Genomic DNA, 19,049 nt, shown 5'->3' with positions numbered 1-19,049 from the left:
ATGGTAGTTTCAGGGGGTATTTCGACTAATAAGCCTTTTTTTATTTATCTTAAGGGCTAGTTTGGTATTATTGTACTACTTAAAAAATTGCTTCTGTTGTGTTATAAGAATAAACAGTAGTAAAATAAAGTTGTTAAGTGTAACGACCCGTCCTTAAAAATTATAATTTTAATAAGTGAATTTTCGAAAATGCCCTTCGAGGCAAAGTGTTGGCTTTTGTGGACCATCTTGTCATTTCACGTAAGATTCGTTTTCTTGGTGTATCCTCGTAGTACTCATCGCTACGAACGCGTGGGCGCAAATGGAACACAATTTGGAGTTATAATGAAGCAGTTATTAACGAACAAAGTTAGGGACTAAATGGTCATTTGAACATTTTCTGGAAGGCTCTAGATTTTTGGAGCAAAATCTAGAAAGCCACGTGTGTGGCATAGATTAAAGGAAAGTTGAGATGGTCGGTGGAGATGGACAATAAAGTAGAGAAATGGGAGGGAAACCGGCCAATGAGGAAGAGAGGGAAAAAGGGAAGTGACCAATGGGGGAGAGAAGAAAGGAGGTGAAAGGGGAGAGAGAGAGGGAATGCACCGGATCACCCTTGACCCAGTTACCCCTCAGCCAACCCGCGTGACCTGGTTGACCTAAAGCTATATCTGGCGGTTTTCCATCGTTTTTTCGGTGATTTTCATCGGTTCACCACCTGGAAACTTGACATTGGCCTTTTATCTTCAATTTCCACCCATGATTGACGGGTTTTTGGCCCTAGTTTTGTGAAGAACACGCATAGTGGTGCTGAGGGTCCCACAATGGCGATTTTTCCGTTCTTGAAGCAAACTCCGTCGACCACCACCATGGGTCGATTCCTCTTGAACCCAGGAACAAGTCCTAAGCCTTGATTGGTGCGGCGGAGCACTGGAGAAGTCGAATCGAAGGCCACCATTTTTAGGGTTTTCGGTGGTTTCTAGGAAAATTGAGGCTTTTCTTGACCAAATTGGCCTTAGTCACAAGTATGGAAGTTATTCCTCTCATTGAGATCTTCATTCTTGTAAAATTTGGGAATTTTTGGAGTTGTTGGATTTTCTGACATGTCACGGCGGCCGGTCGCCACACGCGGCGGCGCGTGGGGGAAAAACCTAAGGTTGCTCCTTAGGTTTCTCGACGTGCCAAATCTGAATCCGCCATCCATTTACCCAAATTCCAATGTTTTCATAGAGTTTTATTAAACGACCTTTAATTGTGTTTAGGTGCATCGGTGGACATGATCCAATCCTTGATAGTTCGAATAGCTTCGGGCAATGGAAAAACTTGTGAGTTAACCCTTTCTTAACTTATATATTTTTATAAAATACTAGTCTAACATGCATGACATATTTCATGATTTGGATACGATTTATATTTTGCCTTTATAGTTTTCTATAATTATGATTTAAGAGAAATTAAGATTTATTAAAATTACTTTTACAAATGCCTTTTATTTATCGAAACTACATTCTACTAAAGGTTATGAATCATGGGTTGGCATTTATGTGTTTCTATGGATATGAATTGTTGGAATTACATATAAGAATTCTATGGTTTTCAATTATGATTTATATTATGGATTTATGAATATGTGCACATTTATGGATTTATGAAATGAGGTTCTGAGCTTTCGAGCTCTAGTGTTTTAGTATGAATTTTGAGATATGTTTTTGGTACTTACCTAGCGGGTTATCATACGGCACATCCGCACACCACGATTATTATGTTTGTAGCCATAGGACATATATGATGGAGGAGTGAGATATGATATATGATATATGATATACCCCCAGCTTCACTGTCGAAAGCGGTGTCGGACAGCTTCACTAGCCATGGCTAGTGTCGGTGTAAATGTATGCTATTTTATATAGCTTCACCTTCGGGTGATGGACAAGTATTGCCTTTGGACGACTGTGATACCCCTAGTTAAGTACTTCACGGATATGATTTACAAATGTTTTACATGGCATGCTAGGGTTTTTCATAAAACCTATATGTAGTATTATATATGTGTTTTCAAAACAAGGGGTTAGTATGTTCATAAATAAAATGGTTTTCTTATTATTAGTACTATTATTATAAACTCTGGTCCACTCACCTTTTCTGTTTTGTGTCCCCTTCAAGATTTAGATTTGAGGCACATTATCTCGGCGTCAGGACTTTACAGCATAGATGTTCTTGAGTCTTTTCAGTATAGGTATCATTTCTTTGTTCGTACCTTTTTATAATAATTTCTTCCATATTATTCTTAGTACTTGTATGCTTTGAACATGATTCTGCATCGGTTTATATCTTTCTAATTAAATATTTTATCGGTATGCATGTTTTTAATGGCTTCGTTCCCTCGGGTGTAGGCTAGCCCATGCCTACCCTGGTATTTAGGGATATTGAGGTTGGGGCGTGTTAGTTTGGTATTAGAGCATGGTTTGTTCAGAGCATACTTAGGATCTTCTCCTACTCTAGTGATATGTTGGCCTTGATATCATTTGGATGTCACGGCTTCCGTTGATCGTTATTTTTCGGCACGGTTGTGCAATCCTCATTCAGCATGAATAATCACATCTTATAGGAAGAATAAGAAACTCGTGTTGGGATCGTGCCTTAAGTTGATATAAGTGATTGAGGAAATGAACAACCTCAGTATCAGACCGATATTCTGTGACCTGCGTTCCTTTGGAATGGCAGGCAGAGTTATATCGATTGAGAGATTACTCAACATATCTAGAGTTCGTGTTAGAAGAAAATCAAGGAAGCATCAGTTGTAGAAAATGTTAGATTGTGTTTGTGGGGTAGACCGAATCAATTTTCCTTATTTCTGTTGAGGGAATGCGTAGGGACCCTCAGGAAAGTCTTCTCGGTGATTGTCTTAGTGATAACATTCTTGCCTACTCCACTACTCCACCCACGATGTCAGCCTAATAATTATCTATAGCCAGATTGATATCCAATTTCTTAAATGTCAACCCTGCTTAAACTCATATTTCTTGGGAAGTGTGAGCATAACAAAGGTTGTTCTTATCAAATTCAATACTGTGATTGTTAGAAATCGAGAATTCTCTCGAGTGTCGTGAAACTCGAAATACCATTGGGCTTGTCGATTGCTATCGACAGTTGCTAACAATTCTTTGACCATAGTCCTATTTCCATTTCCTTTAGTTAGGAAACAAGTTAGTTTTGTTCAAGATGTTGCCTCACCCTATCATTGTTCTTAAACTCTTCAGCGACATTAATGAATTTTGAATCTGATAGTGATGTTTTGCTGAAGGTGGAGTCGTGCAAGGATGTAGTTTGATCAGGTGACACTCTTACCCTTCCACGGTTAGGACCACATGATGCGAACCGTCCTAGCTACGACCTTGAGTCATCTTTTACCATTCAGGTTTGGAAATTTATGGACACCTTCACCATGGAGAAATGCGTAAGATCTTTATGAACCTCGTGCACTACTCGGTTAGCTTCACTCAAAATTAACTAATTCTCTAGAAGCGGCGATAGATTAGATATGTCAATGTCTACAATTGCACCATTGCATACTATCCCGATTGTGCAATTGTAGTTACTAACGACCTTAGGAGAAAATACTTAGGTATCAAATGCTCTTCAGTCAGTTCTAGTTTTCACTTTATTCGAAACTCTTGAATACTTTTGCGACGTTACCTTTTTAATTATCAAGAAACCTTGTTGGCTAATTTTCATGTTTGACCTTTCTACCTGTGGCCTAAGATGACAAAGGAATTGGTTAGTCATTCGACATAATCCTTCATTTTCGAAATTGTCAGATTTTTTGATGTTTTGGTTTGCATCGACTCTATTTGTAACCTTAGTTTCACCTCCTGGTACTAAAAGATATCTTAGTCAATCTTGGATCATTCTTGTATTCTTCGTATCATTTCTGAAGAAGACATACCGTCTAAGAGGACCACTCAGATGTTGAAGTTTTTAGTTAGGATTATCAGTCCTTGAATCACCTAATCGAGCAAATCTTCACCATTGGTAATTTAATATCCCTGGGGCTACCATTGTAACAAGTTGTGAATTTTGGGATTGGGGAAAAATCTATGTCTCTATTCATTAGTCTTCATTAGACTATCATTTAAGTTGAGTTGGCGTTCGACCATTTCAATCTTTATCACATGATCAAGTTAGATACTTACACGCATTCAAGCATATGTTCAATTCAGATATCTTGTACTCTTGATGTGAGGAACTTGTTTTGAACCTCAAATCCTAGAGTATTCATTTAGCCTTCTAAACATGGTTTCTCACTCAATCAGTAAGGAATTCACAATAGATCGATTCAGTGGATGTGTACGCCTAGTTTCATAATGAGGCTAGCAGGGACAATTGGAGCATAATCTTCTCATGAGTTTACCAGACTTACCAAGAAGAGTTTCAAGTGGTCTTGAAGATTGAGCAGTAGTTCAACATGGATTTGGTGAAGCTATAACTGTAGGTTTTGAGCTTGGCGATTGTGGCGCTAAGTGGGTACAAATGGAACACAATTTGGAGTTATAAAAAATGAAGTTAGGGACTAAATGGTCATTTGAACATTTTCTGGAAGGCTCCAGATTTTTGGAGGAAAATCTAGAAAGCCATGTGTGTGGCCTAGATTAAAGGAAATGTGAAATGGTTGGTGGAGATGGAAAATAAAGGAGAGAAAAGGGAGGGAAACCGGCCAATGAGGAAGAAAAGGAAAAAGGGAAGTGACCAATGGGGGAAAGAAGAAAGGAGGGGAAAGGAAAGAGAGGGGATGCACCAGATCACATTTGACCAGATTACCCTTAGCTAAACCGCGTGACCTGGTTCACCCGAAGCTATATCAGACAGTTTTTTCATAGTTTTTTCAGCAATTTTCACTGATTCACCACCTGGAAACTTGACACCAGCCTTCTTTCTTCAATTTCCACCCATGATTGACGGGTTTTTGGCCTTAGTTTGGTAAAGAACACACATGGTGGCGCCGAGGGTCTCATGACGGCAATTCAGCAGTTCTTGAAGCAAACTCCGTCGACCACCACCATGGGTCAACTCTTCTTGAACCCAGGAACAAGTCCCAAGCCTTGGTTGGTGTGGCGGATCACCAGTAAAGTCAAATCGAAGGCCACTCTTTTTAGGGTTTCTGGAGGTTTCGAGGAAAATTGGGGCTTTTCCAAGCCAAATTGGCCTTAGTCATAGGTATGAAAGTTATTCCTCTCATTGAGATCTTTATTCCTGTAAAATTTGGGAATTTTTGGAATTGTTGGATTTTTCGATGTGTCGGGGCGGCCTGCCACCACCCGCGGCTGTGTGTGGGGGAAAAACCCGAGGTTCCTCCTTAGGTTTCTCTACATGCAAATCTGAATCTGCCATCTATTTACCTAAATTCCAACGTTTTCATAGAGTTTTATTAAACGGCCTTTAATTGTGTTTAGGTGCTTCGGTAGACGTGGTCCTATCGTCGATAGTTCGAGTGGCTTTGGGCAATGGAAAAACTTGTGAATGGACCCTTTCTTAACTTATATATTTTTATAAAATACTAGTCTAACATGCATGACATATTTCATGATTTGCGTACGATTTATATTTTGCCTTTATAGTTTTCTATAATTATGATTTAAGAGAAATTAAGATTTATTAAAATTACTTTTATCAAATGCCTTTTATTTATCAAAACTACATTTTACTAAAGGTTATGAATCATGGGTTGGCATTTATGTGTTTCTATGGATATGAATTGTTGGAATTACATATAGGAATTCTCTGGTTTTCAATTATGATTTATATTATGGATTTATGAATATGTGCACATTTATGGATTTATGAAATGACGTTTTGAGCTTTCGAGCTCTAGTGTTTTAGTACGAATTTTGAGATATGTTTTTGGTACTTACCTAGCGGGTTATCATACGGCAGATCTGCACATCACGGGTATTATGTATGTGGCCATATGACACAGATGATGGAGGAGTGAGATATGATATATGATATACCCCCAACTTCACCGTTAACAGCGATGTTGGATAGCTTCACTAGCCATGGCTATACAGCTTCACCTTCGGGATGATGGACAGGTTATACAACTTCACCTTTGGGTGATAGACAGGTTATTCAGCTTCATCTTCGGGTGATGGACAGGTTATACAGTTTCACCTTCAGGTGATAGATAGGTTATTCAGCTTCACCTTCGGATGATGGATAGGCATTGCCTTTGGGCGACTGTGATACCCCTAGTTGAGTACTTTATGGATATGATTTCCAAAGGTTTTACATGGCATGCTAGGGTTTTTCATAAAACCTATATGAAGTTATATATATGTGTTTTCAAAACAGAGGGTTAGTATGTTTATAAATAAAATGGTTTTCTTGTTATTAGTACTATTATTAGAAACTCTGATCCACTCACTTTTTCTATTTTGCACCCCCTTTAGGATTTAGATTCGAGGCACATGATCCTAGCGTCAAGACTCTACAACATAGATATTCTCTAGTCTTCTCAATATAGGTATCATTTCTTTGTTCGTACCTTTTTATAATAATTCCTTAAATATTATTCTTCGTAGTTGTATGCTCTGAACACGATTCTGCATCGGTTTATATCCTTCCAATTAAATATTTTATCGGTATGCATGTTTTTAATGGCTTCGTCACCCTCGGGTGTCGGGCAGCACGTGCCTACCCTGGTATTTAGGGATATCAGGGTTAGGGCATGTCGGTTTGGTAAACTTTTTTTTTTTTTTTTTTTTTTTTTTTTTTTTGTAAAATTGCTTTTAACAAGAAAAACAGTGTATAAGTATTTGATAATTTTTAATATAAAATTGTTGTGAATATGTTAAATGACTAAAAAGAATATAGTATTTTAATGTGATATAATAATTGTTAAAGTGAATAACACATTTAATATTTTAGATTTTTTAACAAGCTATTTTTTTTTTAAAGCACTACAACCTAGGGGTGAGTTCGATTTCATTTGGTTCGGTTTGGTTTTATTTTTTTATTTATTTATTTTTTTCAGTTTGGTTATGTTCAGCTTGGTTCTAGTTTTTTTTTTTTTTATTTTTTTTTATTTTTAAAATTTTATAAAACCTTTCTTATTTTTATTTTTTAATATGAATTTTAGAAAAAAGCTTGCATTGGTAGACTAATAATAAGAAAATTGGAAAAGTAAGAAGGGTGTACGTATACAATATCATACATTTCAAAAAGAGGTTTACATTGGTGTACTAATAATCTAATAATTCATCTCAATAAACTGACTTGCAACTACAGCTACAAGTCTTAAACCATTCATTGCTTTTTTTCCAAATGAAGTTACCAACTACAAGTCCCTGTAACAGAAGTTTCACATAAAAAACAAAAACAATGACAAAGTCAGACTAAAAAAAACAAACGAACGAAGGTTCATAAAAAGAAAAAAAAAAGAAAAAAAAAAAAGAAACAAATGTAGGTGTTTGTGTTTTTTTTTTTTTGTCTAGACTCTCTGGATTTCAAATAATGTCGTGTGTAATTAAGTGTGAAAGGATTTGGTTTGGTTCGGTTTCCAAACCTCTAAAATGAAAACCAAACCAATAAAGTTGGGTTCGGTTCGACGTTTTCTTTTTTGGTTTGGTTTTTTTTCGGTTTTCGGTTCGTTTTTTTTCGATTTTTTGAACCCACCCCTACTTGTTGACCCTAAAAATTACAAAGTCTATGTGGCATGCAAGCCGAGTAACTAATGAGCTAACTACGTCATTCGGTTGATGTGAGGCGTGCCAACTCGTCGGCCGAGCTCGGCTGAGGAGTAAAATTTGTTGATGTTGCGTTGAGCGCGTTGCTGACTTCTTGATCTTGCGATTGCGGCTGAGGAAGAAACAAGTCTCGGCCCTTGGATTCTCAAGCCTGAAGACAAGGCTGCTAGTTCTGCTAAGTTCACGAATTATCGGCGCCGGATTCAGTCACAGTGATTATATTCGTGAGAGTATAAACACGTCGAATCGACATTAGGCTATATAGACACAAGTACTCAAAGGCGATGTATGTCTTGATGGTAAATGTAGTTCGGTCGTCGGAATACCGAACTCTGAAATTCACTTTGATATCCAATCATAAAATCACTTGGCGTTCAATGTGTCGAATGTCGTAACTCGTGACACCTTACTTTGCCGAGAAGGCTAATAAGATGACCTCTGCCAATAAGGATTCGGAAACCCTCCTGGATCGAGATTTGGATAGATAACCAGTCGGCTTCGACACAGTGCTGTTTATCCAAATTGAAGGTGCTCATTGGTCGGCTAATTCTACGGCAACAGTGCTGTTTATCTAAACTGAAGATGTTCCCCGGTTACCTTCACAGTGTTGTTTATCCAAACTGAAGGTGTGCTGGCGGAAAAAGAAAATAAAAATTCTCAAGATGTTTCAGAGGTTTGCGCAGGGCAATTGTGTGTTGAATTCAAGGGGGCTTGAATTGTGCACTTCGTTCTCTATTTATAGCAACAAGAACAAATCCTTCTTACGATCGAGTTAAAACCATACTCGGACCAGGACTCCTCACCCCAATCTATCTTCTCTCGGCCAATCCTCATTCCATTAGGATTTTGAACTCAACCCTTTATCAGGCCACATTCACTTCCAAGTTTTAGCGTTCTTATCCAGCCGAGAATCTTTACTGCATCAAGACTTAACTTCTTCATCCATCCGCTTCGCAATAGGGCTCATCCACTTTCTATTCATCTGGAATATTCCTTTTCCAAACAAGACTTGGCCGACCTTGGTTAGACGGCCCATGAACCGGACGGTTCATAGCAATCCTCAAGCAAAGCTACCGGGCCGAGAACAATTCTATACTTGGCCCAGCCCAATAATTTTAGGTCCAAACACTACTACAACCCCAAAACTAGCCCTAATTAATGGAATTTATAACTTACGTAACTTTCTATCCATTTTTCCATTAAAACATGTCACATGTAGGGATATCTTCGATAATTAACTTCATGGGGCTGAACAGAATCAAATTGGCTCCAAAATAATACTTCCTAAGTCAATATGGTGCCAAAATTGGGGGTTTGTACAGTCCCAGTTTGGTAATTCTCTCCATAAGCATTTGAAAAATTAATATTTTAATAAATTAATATGAACTACACACCTACTTGCTGACCTACCAAAAAAATCTTTAAAACTCATTGTAAATGAAAGACTAGATTTTTGCATAATTTCTAAGCATGATATTTGTCATTTGTTAAGGGTTAAAAACAAGCATAAATTTCTACACAAATTTGAACTCACTATCCTCCATCTTTATCACTTAATGCAGATATAGATCCCAGCAATCAATTTTCACTTCAATTCTTCAACAACCCTTGACAAAATCAGACTCGAAATCAACTTGTCCCTTTCTCTTCATGACCTGATTCTAATGTTGCTAAAAAAAAATGTATTTTGCCTTTGTACAAGTTGATTCTAGTGAGCCATAGGAAGTGAGTTGACAAAAATATCCCTTCACGTGAGGGGCATGTGACATGTTTTAATGGAAAAGTAGATGAAAAGTAACATAAGTGGTGGATTTTAACAATTAAAAGAATGCAAGCCGTAAAACAAAATATTGAAAGTTCAGGTCATATTGGCTTACATACTTGTAATAAGTTCATTTGGTACTTGTGCAAATCCCCTTTTTCTTTTTCTTTTTATTAATACAAACCATAAGATTTACTCGAAAATGTTAGGGAGATCAACTATTTAGACTAAAATTTGTACAATATATGATAAGGTGTTGATGATTGAATTATTACTTAAGTGTTGATTAATGCGCTTATTTTCTATCGGTGATACATCATATGATTTGCAAATTTGGTCAAAAAATTGGTCTACCTAGCATTAGTCTTTAAACTAAATTCATCTATTTACAAGGAGAGAATGTTTGACCATTTGATGCAGTGAGTTAGAACAGAAATGGTCTTAATTAACCACTTCCATATCACTATCACAGTTATATCTAATAGTTTTGTAGTTAAGTATGCAAGTTGGATCGAAATTTCCGATTTCGGCATGAAAAATTTGTGATCTAAACTAGAAAATTTTCGAATTCAAAAACTTCGAAAAGCTTGGATAGAAATTTGAATGCATTTTGAAATTTTGTAAATTCTTAATTTTCAATTCGAACTTGTTTTGATAAAATAATTGAAATATTCTAATTTTGTACAGCTATTTACTAAACATTTTTGTTTTTGTTTTTTCTGTTTTTAGTTTTGAATACATTTTATTTACAATTTCTATATTAATCATGGACTTGTATTTTAAAAATAATAAACATCCTAGTATATTATAAAATTAATTAAAGGCATATTTGGATACGAGTCTTCAATGTTTTTTAATTGAAGCCTTATTGGTTTTTATCTTTTGATCAAAGTCTGGATTTATGTACATCTCAGCAAATTAGGATTAATGTATAATATTTTTTAATTTTTAATTTTATAATTGCAATTACCTATATTTAGAAATAAAGAAACTCATAATTTGAGATTTAAAACATTAAAGATAGATTAAACTCTTAAAAATCCTCATCATCGCAATCTTCACCATCATCAATATCAGCCTTAAAACGAGAACCTTGAAGAATAATGCTAGCGCAATTAACCAATAGGCTAGAGACAAAATTATGGTTTGTCATAAAAAAAGTATGTACATGTAAAATTAGTGTATACATATATATAACAATAGTCTAATAATATTCCTCTTCATTTGAGGATGGGGGTCTATTTGCAGTGGCACTAGAGCCAAGAAAACTCCCACCTCACCCAAGTTCGATTCCCTCCACCCCCAAATCTAACTAATGACAAAAAAAAAAAAATTCCTCTTCATTTGTAAGTACAAGGTCTTAAGTTCGATTTTGCTAAAGGAAAATTTGAACCACATAATTTTGTTGGCCCATTTAGCCTACTCCCCACCTCATTAGTATAGATAATATTGTTTGTTAAAAACAAAAAAAAAACTATGACTACATTCATCAAACCAACGAAAAAATAACGTACCATGAAACATTGGTATTCTTCAAACCAAAAACATGGTTTTGTGGTATTCTTCAAATCCAAAAACATGGGTACATTCTCCAAACAAAAAAAAATGTACCAAATAACATGGGTACATCTTCAAAGAATTAAACCTTACATGGATATCTATAAGGTTTATTCTATGACAGAAAATAATAATAATAATAATAATAATAATAATAATAATAAAATAAACCTCACGTGGATTCATGTTACGTACCTATGTCTATAAGTGGGTACAATATTTACTGGCATACGGGTACATTCTATGACAGAAAGAAAAAAAACATATGGCTAAGTAATGTGGGTACATAATATAAGCATAAAATATTATACCCACTTATAAACATAGGTACATAACATAATAGAGAAATATTGTGCCCACTTATATATGGACACACAATATAAATATATTTTTCCCAGTTATTAATTTATAAGTTTTTTGGTAGATTAAAAAAATGAAGAAAAGATTTAAGAATTTAATTGTATTGAAAAGGTAATTAATTAAGATAATAATTAGTTATTTGAAATAAAGGAATTAAACATTCAATTAAATTCTTATTGATAATAAAATGCTAATGTGGAAATAAGTCAAACGACTTGAATCAAAAGTTTTAAGACCATCTTCAAAGGAGATATCAAATCCTAAGTGAAATGCCGCACAATCAAATTTGAACGTAGGAAGAAGCTACAACCAATATGCCAACCCGTGGATTGACATATGAATTTTTTGCTGTCAATTAATTTTTAAATTATTTTATTGTGTTTATTCCGTTAATGCACCAATTATAAAATTTGAAAATTTATTTTATTCGATTTCCTTTTTTAAAAATGGGTCCTAAATATATCATTTATGTTGGAACTAAATTCGCGAACATCTACGGACGGAGGCGAAATCCAGTCAGACAAGCCCATGATCTCTGATGAGAGGAGAATGGGATTGATTGCGGGGTGTGGTTGAATTTGAATATGGTTGCCTACATATATCTGGGAAGGAGAATTAAACCACAGGTATAGCTATAAGAAAAATGGTGTGAGTCATCCTTCTATATGTAGACGGCAGTGTAGGGATCTTTGTTTGGCATATGTGTATTGTAGAGAATATTAGACTTAGAGAGGGGTCTGAAAGAGAGAGAGAGAGAGAGAGAGAGAGAGAGAGAGAGAGAGTCCTTGTAGGGAAAATAATCTTCATCAAATCGAGAAATTATTTAGGAGGAAATCTAGGATAAGGTACCCAATCCTCTTAGGATCATGATTATGTTGCCTAATTCCTAAATATCCTAATTTGACTTGAATTAAGGTTTCTTTACTTGGGAGGCAAGTAATATTTTAAATAGGCCTAAGCCTAGCTTTCCCAACTGTGCTTCATGAACCATGAGTATTCTAATCCTTCTTGCATCGTGTCCTGGGCCCAGAAAATCATGGTCCCATATTTGCCCCTAACTATAATTCTAAGAGTGCGCTTCGCTTCAAAGATGGATAATTACCAATGAACCATGAGTAAATCATCTCAGGATAATTTTTCCAAAATGGCCTTCGAAGTACTTGCGTAATTCGGAGCTAACCAAGTCCGGCTAGTTTTGCTTGCTTGTCTTTCAAAGATTCAATCTTTTGGAGTTTCGAACCATATTGTATACCCTTGATCGAAGTTCTTGATGCATAGCTAAAGAGTTGGATGCGAGGCGAAACGTTCTTATATATTTGTGTAAGGACTTAGATGCCTTAGGAAATATTTTGCTAAGTTTATTTTACTCAAGTCATTAAGCCTGTTAGAGTGCAATACCTAGAACTTTTTTTCATTTGCTTCTTAATTGTTGAGTATAGTTTAATTCGTCAATCTTTCTGAAGCAAGCTAACTTCAAAGTAAAGAATACTGAGCTAAAACATGAGCAAGCCTTTGGACTGGGACAAAGCTTGAAGCCCTCCCCCCCCCCCAATAAGTATCGTTGATTCGAAAAAAGTCACATCCCAAGCTTAGTATTTATAAAGATTTTCACTGCGATAATTGGAGTATCACCTAACTCCGTCACCAGGTCTAAAGCCCATGAGAAACCTTCTACCCTACACTTGTAGTAATGCATTAATCGAATTAAGGATGAGAAAGTGTTGAATCATACTTGGAATGACCAGATTTTAATGTCAATCTAACATGTTTGAATCGTCTTGTTTTTTTTATTCCGTTTGTTCTTTCACCTTGGCCCCATTTTAGGACAGAGAATTTTAATAGAGAAATGTGTAACTTAGAAGAGGCTTCATTCTCAGTCTGAATTGAACATTCCTCCCTAGTGAATCTTAAACGAAAGTTCGTTAGGGACTTGGTCGCCTGCATGTGAGTCGGAAACATCTTTAGACTCTTATTGTCAGAATCTATGTGTCAAACTTGAGTGTTTCTGATCAAACTACACTTAGCTAACTTGGTTAAGGCACTTCCGCATAAAATTCCTCTTGAGGATTTTCTTGTCTAGATGCCTTCTTTGGACCTACTTAACACATGGTGTTGGAGAATGTACTTTGTTTAGTACGTTGGTGTGGATAAAATTAGTCGTACTCAGGTCGGGGTTCAAAGTCATCCCTCGAATGATTTCTAGATCGCATTTTTCACTATTCCTTTGAATGATGTAAAATCTAGGTTGAATGTTATAACCCACAACCTTCAGGCTATATAATCTTTCCGCGAGGTAAATGGTGCGCTAGACTTCTGGGTCAGGGTGCCATGTGCTTGTGCTTGTAGCTTGCCAACCATAATTGCACTTATTACGGCTTGAGCCTCTTAAGCTGCTAATTGAATAATATGAAATGAGGTAAAAGTGGCTCATCTGACGTTGTTACTTTGAATTCTTAGATTTGCGATTACGCAAAGTTTTTCAAAGTTCGTCATAATCCTGGAATTTAGGGTATTCCATGTATTGAAATGAATGGTGCAAGAAAGAACAAATAATGGTGAAGATAAGAAAAGATATGTGAAGTCAAGACTTTTAAGTTTGGCTTTCCTTGTCATATATTGTAATTGAATCACACACATGTTCAAAATAGTTTTAGGCTATACTATGATTATGGGTTGTTGTTGCTAGAGTAAATGTTCAAGATGTGGCACATTTCACCTTAAAAGGTTTGTTCATACTTGTGCATTTCATGTTTATATTCGTGTTGAATTATGTCTAGTTTGATTTTCTAGTCAGCTTTGCACGCTGACTTCCAACTGTCTGGGCACATAAATTAAGACAACCCATATAGGCTGACTGACACCTTTTTGCCGTACAATTTCTGGCCATTAATCTGCTTAGATCTCTTTTGCAATTGGAAAGTGTCCTTGGCACAAGTTGGCTAATGGAAATCAGATTTCCATGGGTTTATTTGTTCTCCAGGGTTTCAATTTGCAAGTTATGAGTTTAGAATTTATTTTAGAGTGAGAAAGTTGTCTAAAAAGCTTTGAGCTTGCCTTTTCTTTATTTATGAAACCCTAACATCCAAATTCTCTTCATGCATTAAACACCAATCATTAGGAAGTAAGTTTGCACTGTTTTCATGGTCTTGCATCAAGTTTCAAATCGTTATATAGTCTTGTTTTTAGGATTCTCATCAGTTTCTTCCTTCAAATGTTTGACTGGAGAAACTGATTGGTCATGGAATCCAGATTTCACATAACCATCATTGTTATATCACCTGCATTGGTTATGTTGGCTCTCGGTGCCACAAAGTGAAAAGCTCAGGAGGAGTTGCCACTTCGTGAAGATCAAATGAGTTCCTCTCGTGTAAGGTAAGGTTGCACAAAGGTAAAGGTGCTCCATAGATAAGGATCTATAAATTGAGCTTGTATGGTCTTTGTATAAACCTTGTTTACACTAGTGGATTGGACTTAATGGTGAGTTTTCAGTTTTTTAATCCAGATGTGGGTTTTCCTAGCCAAAACTCCTTGCGTTGATTATTGTTATTCTTGTTCACATATCTTGTTGATTTGCATGTAACTCATTGACTCTAGGGTTAACAAATAGATATGTGTTTTCAACTAAATTTTACAAAGTTTAAATGTGCATTGAACAAAACCTTTGTTAGCTAGGGTTACATTAGTAAACCAGGTACAATTGTTTATTCTTGGTTTTGGTAAACTAACAAATATGATCTTAGACTACTCGTTATGCTGACTAGTCAGTCATGCATATCGAATTTTAAATTATAGGATATTCTACCTGGTACAGGTTTCAATTTTTATCAGAGCATTGCTCTAAATATACATAGAGTGATATCTGGGAGTGACTGGGATTAGGTGGAATCTCATTATGGATCGCGAACAAGCTTTTGTTTCTTGCAATTTTCCTTCATACTTTGATGGAACTAATTATGATGCATGTAGTGAAAAGTTTCAAATCTTTTTAGAAGCTCAAGACTTAGTTGTAGTTGACTATCTTACCTTGGAATGGAGGGCACCATCAAGAAATGTTAATGATGAATCTGTGGTTAAGCGCAAAGGTGAACGAAATAAAGGAGAAATTACTTCTGCCATGGCAAATAGGAAAGCAAGAAATGCTATTGCTTCTGCCATTTCGTCTAATCAGTTTGTTTATGTTCGTTACAAGCTTAGAATACTTCATGAAGGTGACAAGCTAGTGAGAGATCTAAGGCTCCAGATGACCCTTCAAGATTTGAGGATTTGAGAATGCTCGAGTTTGAGACTTTTCTCGATCTTCTACGAGAAAGTTGAAATGTTAACAAATGAAACCTTGGGGGTTAGGGAAACCTATTGATGAAACAATCGTTGTCCAAAAGATTTTGAGATGCTTGCCCAAGAGATCTCTTACAAAGAAGGTTGCCATTCAAGAGCTTCAGGACCTAAATGACATCAAGCTAGGAAAATTGGTTGGTAAACTCATCACTTATGAGATGAAGCTTGACATGGGTGAAAGTGACTCCAAGAAGAAAAAAGAAGTGGCTCTTCAAAATGTTGAGAACTGTGAGGTTGTTGGTGATGTGTGTAGACAAGCCTCAAAAGATGATCTTGCCTTGTTCATCAAACAATTTAGAAGAATTCTTAAAAACAAAGGAATACTCTAGATGGTTTGGTGAGTCATCAAACAGTCAGGAAAAACAGTCTACTGGAGTGAAGCATATATAGTTCACTAGAAAATGAGACAAGGGCTTGTCAAAGGTATTTAGCCTATACTTTGCATGTGGGGGAAGTAGGCACTATGTTGCTGAATGTGCTAACACCAAATTCCTTAGACAAAAGCATGAAAAAACAATGATGGCTACTTGGAGTGATAATGATGATGAAGATTCTGTTTTGTCTGACAAGTCATCAGATGATGAAGAAAATATTGTTGTTTTTGTTGCTCAAATGCAGGAAGTGTCTCCAAGTGATGATGATACTATACTTTATGACATTGAAGAGTTACTTATGATGAATTATCTATTAAGCATGATACTCTCTTTGATGAAACCTGTACTGCAAAAATGGAGAAGATTGAGCTGACTAAGAAGATTGCTGAGTTGCAAAAAGGAACCAAGTCTCTTCGTATCGATGAAAAGATTGGTTATCTTGAGACCCATGTCAAGGAGCTAAATGAGAATGAATCTAATTTCAATGAAAAAGATGAGAAACATGATGTTATTGCTGCTCTTGAAGCTCAGGTTCAAAGCTTGATGGTATCTCAAGAAAACCTGATGAATCAAATTCATATGTTGAAGGCAAATAATGTGATGTATCATGAGACTAACTGGAACAACTAATTGAGTTAAATGAGGCAAATGACAAAGTTATTTGTTTTACTATTGGAGCTGAAAAAATTGACAAGATGCTGAGCATTGGGAAACCACATGGTGACAAAAGTGGTATTGGATATGTTGAAAGTGGCTTAAGACCTGGTTTGGAACTGAGGTTATTCTGAAAAAAACTGCTATAAAAAAAAGCTGGGAGCTGTTTTTGTGTTTGGTAAACACTCAGCTTCAGCTTTTTTTCACAGTTTTGGATGAAAAAAAGCCAAAAACAAGCAGCTGCAAAACCTAGCTTTGAAAAACCGGTTTTTTTTCACATCTGTTTTACATAAAAGTTTACCAAACACTCTAATACTGCTTTTTTTTTTTTTTTTTTCAAAAGCACTTTTACAAAAAAGTTTACCAAACACTCTGCTGCTTTATTTCACAGCTGCTTATTCTCATAGCACAGCAGAAGCAGTCTTTATGAAACTAGCCCTAAGCTCAATAACCACAAAATCGAAGTTTATGAAAGAATATATTCTTGTGGCACCTAAAGTCAATTCAAGTTCGAAGACTAAATTTATTCCCATATGTCGTCATGTGGTGAATTGGGCCACATTCGACTGAAGTGCAAGAAACTCTACTCTAGCAAGAGTGATACTTTGAAGAATCAGATGGACCGACTGGTCAATAAAGTCAACAGAAATCGCACAACTTGTGCAGTCATCTAGTTTGGGAAGTGTAAAGCCTTGTTCAAAATTGACTCAGAAATTCTTCAATCGATGTTTGGTTGTTCTCAATGCACTATCTGCCACTAAACCAAATGTGTGGTATCTTGACAGTGGGTGTTCTCATTACATGTCTGGGGACAAGGATGCCTTTCTATCCGTTTCACGTTTCAATGGTGGTGGTGTAGTTTTTGGTAATGAAGATAAGTCCCAAATCATTGCAAAGGGGGTTGTTAATATTCTTGGTCTGCTGATAGGATTTTTACCACCTACAAAAGTAGGAATAAAAACACTTAAAAATACTTGCAAGAGAATAAGGTAGTTGTAGTATAAACGGCTTAAGCAAGGTCATTTTCTGCGGGGATTGAATGAATAATTTGTACTTAAAATCAACTCTTAATTAATTAGTTTGGAAAACATTGATTTTGGAATTTAAAATAATATATATATTTTTTTAAATAAAAAAATTAAATAAATCAACTAGAAACCAATTTAAAGAAACACTAGGGTTTAGCCCTCACCTTAACAACTCTACGTAATTCTTCCAATTACTTATGAATTACCCATGCACATTTCGAAGGTTAGGTTTTCCTAATATATATCCTACTTGTAACCTCCAACATAGAATGCATATCTAACATGCAACCCGTTCGGACGTTCGGATAAAATAGGAACATGAAAGACTCATTAAGTTTTATGAAAACCCTTCGAAAAACCATGCAACCCTTAAGACGTGATGTTCATCCTAAGTGAAATTACAATTATTAACCACAAGAAGCCAGCGCCAATTTCAGGGAACCTTCCGACCAAAATTGCATCAAATTACTTTTCTAAATATTCTAATAGTCGCGAATCACTAAGACACTTAGATATTTAAAACGGTGTAAAAAGTTTCCTATTTAAACTGAAATTCGGACTTCTCAGAAAATTAGTCTTTTGACCAATCAAATCAACTTCAATTTAGTCCCAAAAGGTCTCTTTTGAAAGCTGGAAATGTCCCCTACAAATCATCAAAAGGAATCTTCCTCAAAATATGCCATCTTGACCTCCAAAATACCCAAAACGTCCATAAATGTCAATCTAGGAAAGCTGTTCGTTGGGCCTTTATTTCATTGCCACGGTCAAACAGCTTTGGTAGAAAAATCTGAAACACAATCATCTTTAAAGACTCACGAACATCCTCCAATTGGAACCACTTCAAAATTCGTCTGTTTGGTTACTTTATGCTCAAGAGGAAGTCGAATGTCCTATATTAAAAATCCTTAATAAAATATCAAAATTCACCAAAATAAACCAATAAATTGTAACTAAGAATAGGGTAAAAGATATAGTAAAATATTGACTCATCATTTGCTTTAGCTTAAGAATGTTAGTTATGTGGAAGGTTTGAAGTCAAGTTTCATTAGCATTAGCCAATTATGTGATGAAGTGGCGGATGAAGTTTGCTTCTCCAAGAAAGGCTATCGAATTGTGTATGAACATGGAAAGAATATTATGGTTCTTCCAAGATCTGGTGACAATTGTTACATTTTTTATGCTTCAAAGGTTGGTGATTCCTTAAAGTGCAACAAAGCAATTAATGATGCTAATGTGTTGTGGCATAGAAGACTTGACC

The sequence above is a fragment of the Pyrus communis genome, chromosome 15, assembly GCF_041283825.1.
Source record: "Pyrus communis isolate YQ-2024b chromosome 15, ASM4128382v1, whole genome shotgun sequence".
In the NCBI taxonomy this organism is placed as follows: domain Eukaryota; kingdom Viridiplantae; phylum Streptophyta; class Magnoliopsida; order Rosales; family Rosaceae; genus Pyrus; species Pyrus communis.
Note: the sequence above shows the minus strand (reverse complement) of the source record.